Source organism: Hemibagrus wyckioides, linkage group LG14, assembly GCF_019097595.1.
Source record: "Hemibagrus wyckioides isolate EC202008001 linkage group LG14, SWU_Hwy_1.0, whole genome shotgun sequence".
Taxonomy (NCBI): domain Eukaryota; kingdom Metazoa; phylum Chordata; class Actinopteri; order Siluriformes; family Bagridae; genus Hemibagrus; species Hemibagrus wyckioides.
This window is the reverse complement of record NC_080723.1, coordinates 13,642,051-13,660,531: the sequence shown is the minus strand read 5'-3', so window position 1 is coordinate 13,660,531 and position 18,481 is coordinate 13,642,051. Positions and strand designations below refer to the sequence as shown.

The 18,481-nt window shown below is 35.8% G+C and overlaps 1 protein-coding gene and 1 long non-coding RNA gene across 2 annotated transcripts in view; one reads left to right on the top strand and one right to left on the bottom strand.

The window, feature by feature from the left end:
• Window positions 1-18,481, bottom strand: part of ptprjb.1 (protein tyrosine phosphatase receptor type Jb, tandem duplicate 1) — an 89,623-nt gene that overhangs the window by 54,444 nt on the left and 16,698 nt on the right. The window lies entirely within an intron of this gene.
• On the top strand, window positions 1,376-10,788 carry LOC131364300 (uncharacterized). The gene is made up of 3 exons (XR_009206450.1): window positions 1,376-7,003; window positions 7,109-7,643; window positions 8,939-10,788. It is a non-coding gene; the product is annotated as an uncharacterized LOC131364300 (long non-coding RNA).

The following is an 18,481-nucleotide window of genomic DNA, read 5'->3' as shown; positions in this document are numbered from 1 at the left end:
TGCGGTGTTGAAAAGAGCCAAATCTATTAGACAGAACAAACTGTGTCAATTATACTATATCTGTTGGGTATTATTATTATTATTATTATTATTATTAGTAGTAGTAGTAGTAGTAGTAGTAGTAGTTGTTGTTGTTGTTATTTGTGTCAGTATTTTGCGTACAGTGATATTTCTAAAATGGTTGATGACAAGTAAATAGTTTATAATAAATAAATAAACAGTAGAATATTTTATTTGTGTATGCAGATCATACATGCAAAAAAAAAATAATTAAATGCAAAATTCATCAACACAGACAAAAGAAACCTCTATTATAAATAAATAAATATATTTATTATAAATATATATATATATATATTTTAATTTATTTCATATATGAATTTCTAACAAAAGTAGTTACAATAGACTTTGCCTAGACATATTTTATGGATTGATTATTGCAGTATATTATTTGCTATTTATTCTACATAATGTATCCCTGGGAACCATTTTAGTGTTTAAATAGTCAAATGTTGTAACCACAATCTTAATATAACATGCAAACATTGGAACTAGGTGGAAATAGAACTTCCATATTCAGACCTGACAGCAATTCTATAGCTATTCTATTATGTCTCATTTTCTGCACTTTTTGACCATATAGTACAAATACACAAGGGAAATTATTTTATAGTTGCACTCCCCAGTGTTACCCAGATGAGTATATATGTACTGTGTATTCTGACACCTTTTTTTTTATCAGAACCAGCATTAACTTCTTCAGCAATTTGAGCAACAGTAGCTTGTCTGTTGGGCCTTGGCCTCCCATGACCCTGTCACCGGTTCACATTTCTTGGACCACTTTTCATAGATCCTGACCACTGCAGACCGGGAACACCCCCCCATTAGCTGCAGGTTTGGAGATGCTCTGATCCAGTGGTCTAGCCATCACAATTTGGCCCTTGTCAAACTCACTCAAATCCTTACACTTGCCCATTTTTCCTGCTTCTAACACATCAACTTTGAGGATAAAATGTTCACTTGCTGTCTAATATATCCCACCCACTAACAGGTGCCATGATGAGGAGATCATCAGTGCTCATAATGTTATGCCTGATCTGTGTATATCTGCAATACTTTGAGTATTATTAAAATCAGATATTTAGATTTAAGCAGATATTTCAGTCTGAAGTAATTTAGCAATACTGTTTATTAAGAACATATTAAAATGAAGAATATGAATTTAATGCTGTTGCGCACGAAGTGCCTTAAGTCACATCGCGTGACGTCACGAATCCTGTTTTACAGAGGCCAACAAACATGGCCGCCACGGACTCCAACTCCCAGCAAACACCAGCGCTTCTACGGTCGCAATCGCCGGACTTTTAATGTAGCTCACTTGTATTCATTTATGTGTTTGCTTTTCCTGTTTGTAAGCTTTGCTGTTTTAGTTCTTTTTCGTGAGGTATACGCTTTTCGCCTCAGGTTTGTGACGTCACTAAACCGTGTTTATTCTTGGTGTGCTTTTGATACACTATGTCTTTATTTACGTTTGCATAATTCGATATTTTCCGAAAATTCTATTTTCGTGACTGTGCTCGTTCATTTGCATCCTCTATTTTTTTTGTGACTGCTTCTGCATTTTCACCTGTGCAAACTTTCTGTGACTTCAGTTTTAATTTTGCTGTTAATTAATCTGTGGTCTTTTAGAGCCCAGCATTTTCCCTGGTGAAACATAAGGCAAGGATTTGACGTTCTTCAACATTTTTGGTCGGGCACAGTCTGTAAGAGTGAAAACTGCAGACAGTTTATCAGCAGTAGCAGTGAATCAGCCTGTCTTTTGACTGACAGCAGGAATTGGTTGCTTCTGTAATGATAAAAAAAAACTGTGTGCAAAGTCTTACAGCTTTAACGTAGGGCCTTTAACTAAAACTTGCTCTTTGATCCAAACCAGGAAGAAGGTTGACACATTTATTTCTAAATTGACTTATAACTTGCACCTGATCAATTCAGCTTGGTATATACTGTACACTATTAAGTAAATCTTAGAAAAGCAGGTGATATTAATTTGGTGATACTAAATCTTGTTATTATTTATAAATGAAACATGGAAATTTAGTAGTAACAATAATAATCTTGCAGTAAGTTTTTGCCTATAGAAACATATGCTGTAATACAAATGTGTCTGAAGTTATAGACAATGCAACTTCGTACATTAAGACAAACAGAGTGATGTGGGAGCTTAGTTGCTAAAACGTTGGGCTACTAATCAACTGACTACTGGTTGTAAGTTCAAAGCCCAGGTCCACCAAGCTGTCACTGCTGGGCCCTTGAGCAAGGCAATTAACCCTTAATTGCAGAAAAGGAATAAAAAGTAAGTCACTCTGGATAAGGGTCTCTGCCAAATGGCAGCAATGTAAATGAACAGCAATACACATTATCCATAACTTTTAATGTCAGATAATCAAGATAACTGACAGACATCCACAGAGCACCACTGTTGAATAATCTCGAGTAATGAAGTGACAATAAAAACCTGATAAATAAATGTAAGGAATAAGAAATCAGTTCATTTGTAGGCATGGCTGAGTTTACTTTTTTTTTTTTTTACTAAACATTTGTGAACATCTCTATCTGATTGTTTTTCCCTACAATATTTGATCCACACTTTAATTTTAAAGATCTGTGCTTTCGAACTTGACTAATCAAAATAAAGTATTTCACCCAAAACACGCCCATATCATGACGGCGCTCCGACTCTCAGTTCCACAAGAGTATCCTACATAATGTGGAGCTGATTAAACATAAACTGGAATATATTATCCTCACATGAAATTTTAAATTCTCTTTAGACTACAGACGACTATGTAATTTGTTTGTTTTAGTGTGATGTCGCTATTTCCCTGTCCTCATGCAGACATCACATAAAAACAATCTCAAAGTTCACCGTTTTCTGTCCATCTGACGTAAGTGGTAACATTTCTCCAGTAGGTGGCGGTAGAAACCCTCCACATTTACTACAAGCTGTCTGTGTGTGTTGGCATGGCTCTATCAAGCTGGGCTTCTCTGTTTTCAGTAACTGAGCAAAAATAAATATAAATTAATGCCCACTTGGTGTCTGAAATGTCAGTCTGTCTGTATTAATTTCTTGTTATCCAACTGTTGTATAAAGCAATATCATACACAATATCATACTCTCAATCACGCTGTGTAGCAAACATCAAAATCGCAATCAAACGGAATATCAGCATGATTACAAAGTCACAGTTATGTTGATGAGATATGTTGACAACAATTCTCTTGCACGTACAATATTGCTTCTTTATACTACTACTCCGCGGTTTAATACTAGAATTGGATTGTTCACACTGGAATGCTCATTCTAAAATGGTATTGTATATATTGTTTTTAACACCACAAGGACTTGGATGTTGGATCCTCCATAAAATCATGTGTATGTTTTTAGAGGTTGAAGGAAACTGGATATCCTGTATTTAAATCCACATGAATCCCGGCAGGGCCGGCCCAATCCTTCAGAGGGCCCTAAGCAGAATTTTATTTGGGGGCCCCTCTGTGCCACCAATTTGACTAATTATGACTAATTATTTTAATTTTGTATAATAATCATTGTCATTTTGTATAATAACCATTGACATAATATACCAAAAAAATTCAACGATCTGTCATTTCATGTACTCTTGGGGGCCCCCTGGTGGCCACGGGGCCCTAAGCAGCCGCTTAGTTCGCTTAAGCCTTGGACCGGCTTTGAATCCCGGGTGAAAATGTGAAAATCAAAGACAGTAACTAGAGGACCCTACAACTGTGATGCAGCTATAGGGTAAATGAATGGCTTCTAAATGCTGTTTATAATTGTCCCAGGTAGTTTATTTAAAAAAGAACTGTCAGTGCTAGCCCTTTGCTGGTCTTTTTGGTAAAGTTTATGGATTGGAAAGAAAAGATCATATTTTAGGGATTATATTACTAGGAAAGTCCCTACTCAGCAATGCTACCTACTGCACCACCATGCTGCCTGTTTTTACCCATAGTCTGAAACATATAGCACAAATGATCTCCTATATGATTTGTTCTTCTGTATGAAAAACAGCATATAGCAGTAGCATTTATTTAAGATTTTATGTATTACTTCACAAGTGCAACACATTTTATGTTGCATTTCCCAAGATAACAACACCACACTGGATATCTTCTTCTCTTTTTGTCTCATAAAATTAAGTACTGTATTTAGAATATAACCTTTCCTCTTAAACCATTTGTTGTAGTAAATTTACAAAATGAATATATTTTGCTTACTTTTTATTTTATGGTTCATCTTTTATTTTCTTGCCTGTTAATTCTATGGGTCAGTATAGGCATGCAGCCTATCAGATTATGCAGATTGTGCTTTGTGCCTAAGGGGCCAACACCTTCCAGCGACCCAAACCTTGGCCCTGACCTGTTATCCTGTGAGATTCTGAATCCTGCTATATTTCTGACCTGATCCTGATATTCTGCCTGATCTCTGCCAGCTGTCAGTACCTGTTTGACCCTGGAACCGTTTCTGGATTAAGACTGGGATCCTGATTATTTCCTGCAAGCCTGTTCTGTCTGATACCTGGTTCAGACCCCTGCCTATATTATTAGACCTGGAATCTGTCTGCCTACCCAAATCTGTCTGCCTGTCTTCCTGTCCGAATCTGTCTGCCTGTATTCTGCCTGCCTCTCTTTTACTCTAGCCATCAGTTAGACTCTAGCCGTCCCTAGACTTCTCTCTCCTGTCTGCCATTTTGAGAGTCCTCATCTGTCCACCATCTTGGACAGCAGAGAAGGCCTTGCTGGCCCTGACGGTCCGCCACTGGTAAAAAGGATGTGCGGGGATGCTGAAAATCAAAATACAGTACAGCTGGTGGAAATAGTCTGGCCAATCGGAATGCCCCATTCATTTAATCACAGTTGTATGCATAGCTGCTGGCTATGCATGCAGTTGGGGAAAGGGAAGCAGAATTCTCCCAGTTCCTCGTGTGTCACTTTTGTTTTAGTTTTTCTGCAAGCTCTATTATGTCGCCCAAACGCTCTGTACCTTCTAAAGCTACTGGCAAGGAACTTACATACATACATACAGTACTCACTGTAAATGTTATATTTCTACGAATTTACCCCAAATCCATCTTGCGAAATGCTTGCAAATGTATTCTGTGTGTGTTTAAAGAGTGTGGGAGGGTCATTTGCGTCCTTGGCGTCCTTGTGTCGTGGATTTTCGTTTATCGTGGGTGGTTTTGGAATGTAACGGGGGATTACTGTATTGATTCGCTAACAACAAAAGTGGGTGGGTCCGGAGCGCAGAATGCTGCACCCTGAGGAAAATTTGAAACAAGCTAATCAGAGCTCATCCTCAAGTCACATGCTTTTCAAAACTTTACGGACCTACATACACACTCGTTTGCCTGGTGCCCCGCACACATGAACGAAATACAGTTTTGATTTTTTATTTTAAATAAATGATCATATGACATGTGATTGGAATAGTATGCCTAAATGATTTTATTTCGTTAAAACATATAATTATTGTTAAAGTGTTAAAGTAGGAGTCTTCTCTGGCTAACTTTATCAGGGCGGCACCCCAGTGCCCCCTGTTGACCGGCTGCCACTAGGGATGGGCGAAACCACAGTTTTTTAATACGATACGATAACGATACATTTTGTTACAATTTTTTATTTTGTTAATTTTTAGAAAAAAATTCTGAAGCAATATCAGCATTGTCCTTCTGAAGCACTATCAGCTGCATCACCAAAGAATTTTCAACTGGCCTTGCCTTTATACAGAGTGCATTTGTGCTTTTAAAACTGCAGGTGCTTTAAGATCCCACTTATCTAAATCACACCACAACACCGACACAGTCAGTTGAAAACTTTCAACATTTAATTGTGAACTGTGTGAATTCCGAGAGATTTGTACTGAGAAAAGGTTTTTCATTCACCTTCAAAATCATCTGAAACACAGAGAAACAATTCAGTGTCCCTTTAAAACAATCACCCAACCTTCAGCTCTCATAGAAGCAGAAATCATAGAAATCATACATTAAAGGACTTTCGAACGGTATTACAGTCTCAGATAGTGTTGATAATAAAGTGCTGTGTACCTCACAGAGCATTCTAGAAAGTGAATTTGATGAAGAGAATACAATAGAGAATATTGAAGATGTAAATACTCATACACTTGAACACAAGATTGCCTCGCTTTTATTGTGTATTCAAACTGTATTGCATGTCTCAAAAAATGCTACTCAGACAAATGTTGAGGAACTTAAAAGTATTTTGTTATTCTCAAAATCTCATGCCCTTCATACAATAGAAACGATTCTAACAAAGCACAATATTAACATTGAAAGTACTGTAATCAAAGACTTTGCAGATTCTGTGTTTCTAACAAATCCACTTTAAGCACCCATATCTGAAAAGAGTACTTTGTCTACTGACTATAGACGAAATCTATATTTTAAAGAGAGCTTTTCTGTAGTTGAACCTACAGAATATCTTTTGTTCACGTACCAGTCATTCAGTTGCCTGAAACCTTGTTAAATCAAGACAACTCTTTTTTCATTGAATTCACACATGAACGTCTACCTGGATGGTAAAGTTCATTTCAAGATGGAAAGTACTATAGGTGTGGTGAAAGAGAATTCATTGTGTGCTCACATTTACATTTCCGGTCGTGCCCCCGGTACTCATTATTGGGCTCTAGTTTGGGGGTATATAAAAAGGCGTTGCAAGAACAGCCAGGTCTTGCACTAATCCATTTCCAGAGGTGCTGTATGTGTCTGGTGTGTTGCATTTTTGATTATCACATGTGAATGTTATCGTCTAGCTAATATCAATTTCCTTTGGGAAGTGGGTTTAATCCTGGATCTTCGTTGTACCCGAGGTTGATGGATAAGCATCTCGTTGGCTGCCATTATACTCGTCCCTTCTAAAGAGCTGCACACTTTATTTTCTTGTACCTCTGGAGACAACTGCTGTTGCCTGTATGGTATGTGGGTTTTTGTTTCTTAACAAAAAGTACTTAACGCTTAGTAGCATGAAGATTATTAGGTGTATAAATTGACTGTTTCCCTATTTATTAATCTGTTAAAAGACTGACCGCCAGATAGGTGATGTGGTCTGCATTGTGTGGTAGGTGAAACCTATTTTCTTGGTGTCCGCCATACAGGTATGTGCTGTATCTTTTGTTTTAATGTCTTGTTGTATTTTAGGTAAATTGATCAGCCTGTGAGTGTGCTTTCCCACGTGTCCTCGGCTTTGCATCGCTTACAGCTTGGCTTGCAGCTTCAGCACTGCTGTTTTGCTTTTGTTTTGCTGCTGTTTTGCTTTTGTTTTGCTGCTGTTTTGCTCTATTTTGTTTTTGTTTTCTTGTTATTATTGTTTTAATTCTGCTAATTATCTCTTGCTTCGGTGCTAAGGCTTCGACGCTAGCATTTGTGTTGCTGGTGCTTCGGCTTTATTTGCTTTTCTTAAGTTTAAGGGTTTTGTTACTCTGTCCTGTGCTAATTTCTCTCTTTTCTTTTTTTTTTTTAGGAGCTGGGGACCGGGAGAAGGCAGACTAGCTGCTCGTGTGAAGTGGTGTACCTCTGTTCATGAAGTGTGGTGTGGCGTGGTACTACATTTTACTGGTGTGTGAGTGATTTGGTGCATGTTTGAGTACTTAATTTTACGGGCATTATTGCAGCCCTGTACCTAGCTTATCAACAACAACCAATAAGGACCTTATGGGAGTCTTCATGGCAGTCATTGACATGTACACACCAAAGCTTCTGAAACTATACAGAGCCAGAAAAGGAGCTTTTGGACATGAAATGGAATAGCTCCTGGAAAGACTTGATAAAATGCAAGAAAAGTTTCAGTATTTAAATGTTTTTTTTTACTGTTTGATCTATGTTAGTTTGGCTGATGATAACTCAGTTTTCATACTTTGACTATTTTGTTGTTTCCTTTTGTATGTTTTTGAAGACGACAGAAATTGTTAATCACAGTAGGATGGCTGCTTTGGAGGGCCTGCCTTTGTTTCTTCAATAGAACCCAACCAAGCTGTTTAAGAAATGTTTAGGAAAAGTATGTATCAAAGACTTTAAAGCAGGTTTAAAGCAGGGGTGTCCAAACCTGCTTCTGCATGGCTGGTGTCCTGCAGAGTTTATCTCCAACCTGTCTGGAAGTTTCTTGTAATCATGAAGACCTTGATTAGCTGGTTAAAATGTATAATTTCAGTTAAAGCTAACCTTCACAGCACTCTAGGAGCAGGACCAGACACCCCTAGCTTAAGAGTGTTCCAGATGTCATCAGTATGACACTGTTCATCTGTTCACTTAATTACTGCGGATTTGTTTTAAAGCAAAATAGTTTGATGCAGGATTTTATGAAAGAGTGATAATGAAAGATGATTCATTGTATTTGACCCAACAGTAATGTTGCAACACAAATCGATTAGAATAAATTAAATTCAACTTTCTTGTCATTGTGCAGAGTACAAGTACAGTAGCAGAAAGTAACAGAATTTTTTTTTCCATGTGTCACTATTGCTTTCTGTTATTACAGATTGTTTGAAATGTACTTAGTATTTATACCTTTTCAACCCAAATGGCCGATGTTGTATTCAGAGTAAAATGCATCAGCATTCATATAGTATTTTAAAATCATCTTTGGCTGATCACGGCAGTGGAATTTACTTCTGAATCTTTGTTTACTTATTGTAGACCTGGGCTCCTCATTCTTTACATGTTGTCTGTTTAATTGTCTGCTTAATGATTTTAAATTATAACACTATGTACAACTATAGTGTTAGAAACTAGACTATTACATAGCATGTTCGTAGTCTTACAACATAACATCTTGCTTGCTTGTTGATAAAGCACTATAACATATTTTATTATTTCGATACTCAAATGTATTCTTATTGTTATTGCTGTCACAGGAAACTGAAGATGGGACAAAAGGGGGTATCTATTGGCATTCTCTATGTTTTGGAAGATAACACCCAAACAGCAACACCAATGATCCAGAACATTGCTGTTGTATGGGAGGAGGTCGTTGTTTTGGAAGATCTTCCAGATACCTCTAGTGCTCTGGCATATCTGTTTGGCCTTCTCTATGCTCTCAACTTTTCCTATCTGAAAGATTTCAAGTACACTTTTGATACCATTCAGAATGTGTTCGTGGAGCTTGGGTCTGGATGCACCTAACGTGTGCTTTCCCTTAAAAACAAAATGTTAAACTGAAACAGTGTTGTCAATGGTCTTATGTCACAAACAAAGACCCAAGGTACAATTTGAATACTACATCTGGGCTGTGATTGTTTAACCAATGTTTTCAGTTAAATGTTTTGAATTGAAAAGGTTTAGATTTTAATGTTTTAATTTTGTCAATACACCAAGCACTGACATTTAGTTTTGTTTGGAATTATGGAAGCTGATGTCTGAATCAAACTGTTTGTCTGTGATTTGTTCTAAAAGCATTTGAATCAAATTTAGACAAGTATTCCAGTGTTGTCTAGATTTAAGTTTAAATTATTCATTAACCTCTCTATAAAGTCACTGCATTTTTTAGATACAAAAGTTAGAACTTGCATATGTGCCTGCAAATGACAGTATACTAAATTGGACGAGAAGTGTTTTATATTACATTTAACATGCTCATTGGTTATGATGTAAAACTTCAAAATTGTTTTTTTTTATTGTTGTTTTTTGCATTTGCAGTGCTTTTTCATCTGAAAACATTTACACACTTGTGTATTATGTACTTGTTGCTTGTTTATCTGTTGCTCCCAACTGAAATAAACTGGAAAAGTAATAAGTTCATGTTTGTAAATAGAGTTAAAATAATTTATAAATGGATAATATAATGACTAGTAATACCTTATTTTGCAAATTGAAAGATTTTCATCCAGTGAACAGAAAAAAATAAATTGATTCAACAACAGTAATTGTTCTTTCAGTTGCTGTGACAAGAATGTCTTTATTAGCAATATAAGACAATTAATATGGCATGAACAAAGAAATTTAGGTTAGCTGAACAAAGTATGGTTACTGAGAAGAACTATAAAATAGTTGTTGAGACAAAGGTCTTATTGCATCAAGTTGCCTTGTTTTTTTGTTTTCTCAACAATTTTTTTTACAGTGCACACACAAAAGAGAGAGAGAGAGAGAGAGAGAGAGAGAGAGCAAAATGCACAGTATTAAAGTTAGTGATCAAATGGGACTGCTACCAGAGCAGAAGCCATTAAGCCTAATAGTTTGAGGTACAGCTTAAACAGTGCGCTGTTCCCCCTTCAGAAAGCAGGCTAGACACACATGAAACACTCCTACTGGTTTAACTAACGTGCTTTAAATGATACTCAGGTTGAATCTTTAAAAAAAAAGTTTGGTAAAGCAAGAGCAAATTGGAGTTTACATAACTAACACGTACTCCAACATCCAGCATGTGCACCATGCCTCTTTTATTTTTTTTTGAAACTGGGCAAATGTGCTGTTTGAAGGCAACAAAACTGTGCATCTACTTAAGAAGAACCTTTATGGTGGAGAAACATCTCTGCACAACAAACGTAGGTTAGTACCTTGGAATTGAGTGTGAATTGTGGACTATTTCAATAAGATGTCCAAAACACCTGTGTGAATACAGAGCATATTTTGTTGAAGTTTGGTGGCTTGATGATGTTGCATTAGTTATTAAATATGGAATAGTGGTCCCTACCTGACTCATGTGTTACCACTGTCAGGTGTATTGAAATAAGGGTTACTGAGAACAATGCAATACTGGTAATTATTTAAAAACGTCTTTTTCAGTCTATAAAACAATATATTGAACTAAGAAAAGAAAACTTTTTGTTTAAAAAAAATATTATATTACAGTAAAACTAAATTACAACTGTATCTAAGCTGGAAACTGTATTGTGTTTTCCTTTTCATGCATTTTCTCCTATTTTAAGAATAGAAGCCAGTATACAGTATTATTAATTTGAATAGTACAGAATTTTGAGCAGATTCAGATGTTTAATCAGTCAAATCTAACCTAAAATTCAATCTAATCCATCTATATATAATGATGTTGTCTATCAGCAATACAGCACTTACTTGTAAATTCTGAGATTTGATTCATGTTTCAATTATTATTCTAATTGCAGAATACCATTATTTTATCTGCAGCATAATTCTTACTTGTGAATGCTGAGATTTGAGCTGGTGCTCCTGTAGTTTGGTTATCTGCAGCTACTGCAGTAACAGTGAATGTGTAGTTCACTCCAGCAGTCAGACCAGTGACAGTGTAAGACGTGTCTGAAGTGTTACTGCTTTTATTCACACTGTCACCAGTCCAGTTTACTGTAAAGGAGCTGCTCCCATTTGGCTTATTCCAGGTTAGAGACACAGATGATGGAGTTTTGTTAGTGACGGTGAGACTGCTGACAGAATTTGGCTCTGTAAATCATAGACACACACACACACAAATGTGATAATTAGTCACAATATTAGAGCTTGGGTCTGGATGCACCCAACGTGTGCTTTCCCTTAAAAACAAAATGTTAAACTGAAACAGTGTTGTCAATGGTCTTATGTCACAAACAAAGACCCAAGGTACAATTTGAATACTACATCTGGGCTGTGATTGTTTAACCAATGTTTTCAGTTAAATGTTTTGAATTGAAAAGGTTTAGATTTTAATGTTTTAATTTTGTCAAGACACCAAGCACTGACATTTAGTTTTGTTTGGAATTATCACTGTTTGTCTGTGATTTGTTCTAAAAGCATTTGAATCAAATTTAGACAAGTATTCCAGTGTTGTCTAGATTTAAGTTTAAATTATTCATTAACCTCTCTATAAAGTCACTGCATTTTTTAGATACAAAAGTTAGAACTTGCATATGTGCCTGCAAATGACAGTATACTAAATTGGACGAGAAGTGTTTTATATTACATTTAACATGCTCATTGGTTATGATGTAAAACTTCAAAATTGTTTTTTTTTTTATTGTTGTTTTTTGCATTTGCAGTGCTTTTTCATCTGAAAACATTTACACACTTGTGTATTATGTACTTGTTGCTTGTTAAAAAAGGCTTGTTTATCTGTTGCTCCCAACTGAAATAAACTGGAGAAGTAATAAGTTCATGTTTGTAAATAGAGTTAAAATAATTTAAAAATGGATAATGTAATGACTAGTAATACCTTATTTTGCAAATTGAAAGATTTTCATCCAGTGAACAGAAAAAAATAAATTGATTCAACAACAGTAATTGTTCTTTCAGTTTCTGTGACAAGAATGTCTTTAACACACACACACATTTTATGAATTCATTTTTGAAAAAAAATATCAAAATGATCATTTCAGAGGGTGACACCAGGTAAAAAGATAAATCAGCAACAAGCACAGTTCATAGGCAGTTACTTCTAAGGATAGTATGAGGCTCAGGATATGACTTAATATGCCTTAATATATATGTTTGACACACAGTATGATTCCACAACTGTAATTCCACTAAAATTCACCATTCATTAAACAAAGAGGACTTGATATTATATCTGACATTCCATTATGCAGTAAGTCTATTTCATACAAAACTGTCTTTGATCAATATTGTATGAATGCTATTTAAAGCACAATGCCCGATATCTCCCTCTGATTATTATACTGCAAATAAACTATTTACCATCAGGCTTTGACAGGCTCCAGCTGTTTAAACAACACATAAACATACAAAAAATCTCTGTCTCCAAAATATTTCTATTTAAAGAATGATGAAATGCAAAATCATAGACACACACACAAATGTGTTATTTATTCATATCTAAATAAAACATATTAAAACATTGTTTAAATCCAGTTGTTTAAAATTCTGAATAAATAAAACTCTAGTTGATAACTACTAAAACCTTACTCACGTCTACATATACTGAAACACAGACAGATATAATACCACAGAGAGAAACTGTATTTTAAGCAGTTTCAGATGTTTAGTCGAAATGTATTTAAAATTCAATCCAATCAGTCTAATGTGTATGGCTGTCTTTATTTAATAGCAGTTCAGGACTTACTTGTGAATTCTGAGGTTTGAGTTGGTGCTCCTGTAGTTTGGTTATCTACAGCTACTGCAGTAACAGTGAATGTGTATTTCACTCCAGCAGTCAGACCAGTGACAGTGTAAGACGTGTCTGAAGTGTTACTGCTGTTATTCACACTGCCATCAGTCCAGTTTACTGTAAATAAGGAGCTGCTCCCATTTGGCTTATTCCAGGTTAGATACACAGATGATGGAGTTTTGTTAGAGACAGTGAGACTGCTGACAGAATTTGGCTCTGTATATCATAGACAAACATACACACACACATACGTTTTATTTATTCACATATAAACATCTTAAAACATTGTTTTTAGTAATGCATTTAAATCCAAGTGTTTAAAATTCTGAATTATTAAAGCTCTATTTGATAAATACTCAAACATTACTACATATACAGAGACACAGACATATAATTACACAGAAGAACTGTATTACTCATTTTGAACAGTATTGTATTTTAAGCAGGTTTAGATGTTTAATCAAAATTAATCTAAAATTCAATCCAATCAGTCTAATGTGTATGGCTGTCTTTATTTAATAGCAGTTCAGGACTTACTTGTGAATGCTGAGATTTGAGCTGGTGCTCCTGTAGTTTGGTTATCTGTAGCTACTGCAGTAACAGTGAATGTGTATTTCACTCCAGCAGTCAGACCAGTGACAGTGTAAGACGTGTCTGAAGTGTTACTGCTGTTATTCACACTGCCATCAGTCCAGTTTACTGTAAAGGAGCTGCTCCCATTTGGCTTATTCCAGGTTAGATACACAGATGATGGAGTTTTGTTAGAGACAGTGAGACTGCTGACAGAATTTGGCTCTGTATATCATAGACACACACACACACAAATGTGATAATTAGTCACAATAATAATTGTATTATCTATTAAAAAGTGATTAAATAGGCTTTTTTATTTAACAAGCACCCTCCTGCCCTCTCATGCTCAATACTTTGAGCAGCATCAAAAGTGAAAATCTCACCCATGTGGATATTAGACAACCAATTATTTAAAGAATTATAATCTAATGTACTTTCTGTGGGCAAATAAATGTAGTTTTTTTTTACTGTTTACTGCATACAACTAGAGAATCACTGAAAATCCACCATTCAGATAAGTTTTCCCAATTGCCACATTATCAACTGTACAAATTATAATATTATGCCCATATACTCCTTAAACAGGAAATGGTTGAGATGCAGGATCAGGAGCAGAGTAATATTAATTTCACACAAGCCCATTGCCAATAATGACTATATATCTATTCATTCTTAATGCAAAAATGTCATCAGTTTAGGACTTACTTGTAAATGCTGAGGTTTGAGTTGGTGCTCCTGTAGTTTGGTTATCTGCAGCTACTGCAGTAACAGTGAATGTGTATTTCACTCCAGCAGTCAGACCAGTGACAGTGTAAGATGTGTCTGAAGTGTTACTGCAGTTATTCACACTGTCACCAGTCCAGTTTACTGTAAAGGAGCTGCTCCCATTTGGCTTATTCCAGGTTAGAGACACAGATGATGGAGTTTTGTTAGAGACAGTGAGACCGGTGACAACATCTGGATCTGTGTATCACACAGAGAGAGAGAGAGAGAGAGAGAGAGAGAGAGAGAGAGAGCAAAATGCACAGTATTAAAGTTAGTGATCAAATGGGACTGCAACCAGAGCAGAAGCCATTAAGCCTAATAGTTTGAGGTACAACAGGGTGCAGTTCCCCCTTCAGAAAGCAGGCTAGACACACATGGAACACTCCTACTGGTTGAACTAACATGTGCTTTAAATGATCAGGTTGAATCTTTAAAAAAGTTTGGTAAAGCAAGAGCAAATTGGAGTTTACATAACTAACACGTACTCCAACATCCAGCATGTGCACCATGCCTCTTTTTTGTTTGAAACTGGGCAAATGTGCTGTTTGAAGGCAACAAAACTGTGCATCTACTTAAGAAGAAGCTTTTATGGTGGAGAAACATCTCTGCACAACCAAGGTAGGTTAATACCTGAGAAATTGAATTGTGGACTATTTCAATAAGATGCCCAAAACACCTGTGTGAATGCAGAGCATATTTTGTTAAAGTTTGGTGGCTTGATGATGTTGCATTAGTTATTAAATATGGAATAGTGGTCCCTACCTGACTCATGTGTTACCACTGTCAGGTGTATTGAAATAAGGGTTACTGAGAACAATGCAATACTGGTAAATATTTAAAAACATGTCTTTTTCAGTCTATAAAACAATATATTGAACTAAAAAAGAAAACTTTTTGTTTAAAAAAAATATTATATTACAGTAAAACTAAATTACAACTGTATCTAAGCTGGAAACTGTATTGTGTTTTCCTTTTCATGCATTTTCTCCTATTTTAAGAATAGAAGCCAGTATACAGTATTATTAATTTGAATAGTACAGAATTTTGAGCAGATTCAGATGTTTAATCAGTCAAATCTAACCTAAAATTCAATCTAATCCATCTATATATAATGATGTTGTCTATCAGCAATACAGCACTTACTTGTAAATTCTGAGATTTGATTCATGTTTCAATTATTATTCTAATTGCAGAATACCATTATTTTATCTGCAGTATAATTCTTACTTGTGAATGCTGAGATTTGAGTTGGTGCTCCTGTAGTTTGGTTATCTGCAGCTACTGCAGTAACAGTGAATGTGTAGTTCACTCCAGCAGTCAGACCAGTGACAGTGTAAGACGTGTCTGAAGTGTTACTGCTGTTATTCACACTGCCATCAGTCCAGTTTACTGTAAAGGAGCTGCTCCCATTTGGCTTATTCCAGGTTAGATACACAGATGATGGAGTTTTGTTAGAGACAGTGAGACTGCTGACAGAATTTGGCTCTGTATATCATAGACACACACACACACACAAACACAAATGTGATAATTAGTCACAATAATAATTGTATTATCTATTAAAAAGTGATTAAATAGGCTTTTTTATTTAACAAGCACCCTCCTGCCCTCTCATGCTCAATACTTGGAGCAGTATCAAAAATGAAAATCTCACCCATGTGGATATTAGACAACCAATTATTTAAAGAATTATAATCTAATGTACTTTCTGTGGGCAAATAAATGTAGGTTTTTTTTTACTGTTTACTGCATACAACTAGAGAATCACTGAAAATCCACCATTCAGATAAGTTTTCCCAATTGCCACATTATCAAGTGCACAAATTATAATGCCCATATACTCCTTAAACAGGAAATGGTTGAGATGCAGGATCAGGAGCACACACACACACACATACAAAGGTTTTATTTATTCACATCTAAAACATCTTAAAACATTGTTTTTAGAAACGCATTTAAATCCAGGTGTTTAAAATTCTGAATTATTAAAGCTCTTTTTGATAAATACTCAAACATTACTACATATACAGAGACACAGACATATAATTACACAGAAGAACTGTATTACTCATTTTGAACAGTATTGTATTTTAAGCAGGTTTAGATGTTTACTCAAAAATCTAATGTGTATTGCTGTCATTACTTAATAGCAGTTTAGGACATACTTGTGAATGCTGAGATTTGAGTTGGTGCTCCTGTAGTTTGGTTATCTGCAGCTACTGCAGTAACAGTGAATGTGTAGTTCACTCCAGCAGTCAGACCAGTGACAGTGTAAGACGTGTTTGAAGTGTTACTGCTTTTATTCACACTGCCATCAGTCCAGTTTACTGTAAAGAAGGAGCTGCTCCCATTTGGCTTATTCCAGGTTAGAGACACAGATGATGGAGTTTTGTTAGTGACAGTGAGACTGCTGACAGAATTTGGCTCTGTAAATCATAGACACACACACACACAAATGTGATAATTAGTCACAATATTAGAGCTTGGGTCTGGATGCACCCAACGTGTGCTTTCCCTTAAAAACAAAATGTTAAACTGAAACAGTGTTGTCAATGGTCTTATGTCACAAACAAAGACCCAAGGTACAATTTGAATACTACATCTGGGCTGTGATTGTTTAACCAATGTTTTCAGTTAAATGTTTTGAATTGAAAAGGTTTAGATTTTAATGTTTTAATTTTGTCAAGACACCAAGCACTGACATTTAGTTTTGTTTGGAATTATGGAAGCTGATGTCTGAATCAAACTGTTTGTCTGTGATTTGTTCTAAAAGCATTTGAATCAAATTTAGACAAGTATTCCAGTGTTGTCTAGATTTAAGTTTAAATTATTCATTAACCTCTCTATAAAGTCACTGCATTTTTTAGATACAAAAGTTAGAACTTGCATATGTGCCTGCAAATGACAGTATACTAAATTGGACGAGAAGTGTTTTATATTACATTTAACATGCTCATTGGTTATGATGTAAAACTTCAAAATTGTTTTTTTTTTATTGTTGTTTTTTGCATTTGCAGTGCTTTTTCATCTGAAAACATTTACACACTTGTGTATTATGTACTTGTTGCTTGTTAAAAAAGGCTTGTTTATCTGTTGCTCCCAACTGAAATAAACTGGAGAAGTAATAAGTTCATGTTTGTAAATAGAGTTAAAATAATTTAAAAATGGATAATGTAATGACTAGTAATACCTTATTTTGCAAATTGAAAGATTTTCATCCAGTGAACAGAAAAAAATAAATTGATTCAACAACAGTAATTGTTCTTTCAGTTTCTGTGACAAGAATGTCTTTAACACACACACACATTTTATGAATTCATTTTTGAAAAAAAATATCAAAATGATCATTTCAGAGGGTGACACCAGGTAAAAAGATAAATCAGCAACAAGCACAGTTCATAGGCAGTTACTTCTCTAGTCCTAGGATAGTATGAGGCTCAGGATATGTGTAACGTCTGGGACCCCCGCCCTATGTGGGGCTCGACCCCAGACGCCCGTGGTGTGTGTGCGCACGCCGGCACACGGTGTAATGAGACCCATGCGCAGGATTCAGCGAAGCACTGCTTTTATTACATTTAAGACGCGACATAGGGAAACAAATGTAACACTAGACATGGCGTGGTTAACTAAACTAAACTAAACTAAACCTAGACCTTAGCTTGGACATGGAACCTAGCAAACAAAACCCCAACAGAAACCACGGTACAGATAACAATCATGGACAAGGACACAAACACAAGGATCCCTATTTATAGGGGTAGACATTAGGGCTAATGGGATACAGGTGACAATCAGGATAGGAACAATAGGAAGGGCGTAACAAGAGACACACAAAGAAGCAGGCTTCCAAGGTTCACCTGCCAGCGCCCTCTCTGGGCCTGGCAGGGAACTGTCCAGCTGTTCCTGACAATATGACTTAATATGCCTTAATATATATGTTTGACACACAGTATGATTCCACAACTGCAATTCCACTAAAATTCACCATTCATTGAATGAAGAGGACTTGATATTATATCTGACATTCCATTATGCAGTCAGTCTATTTCAT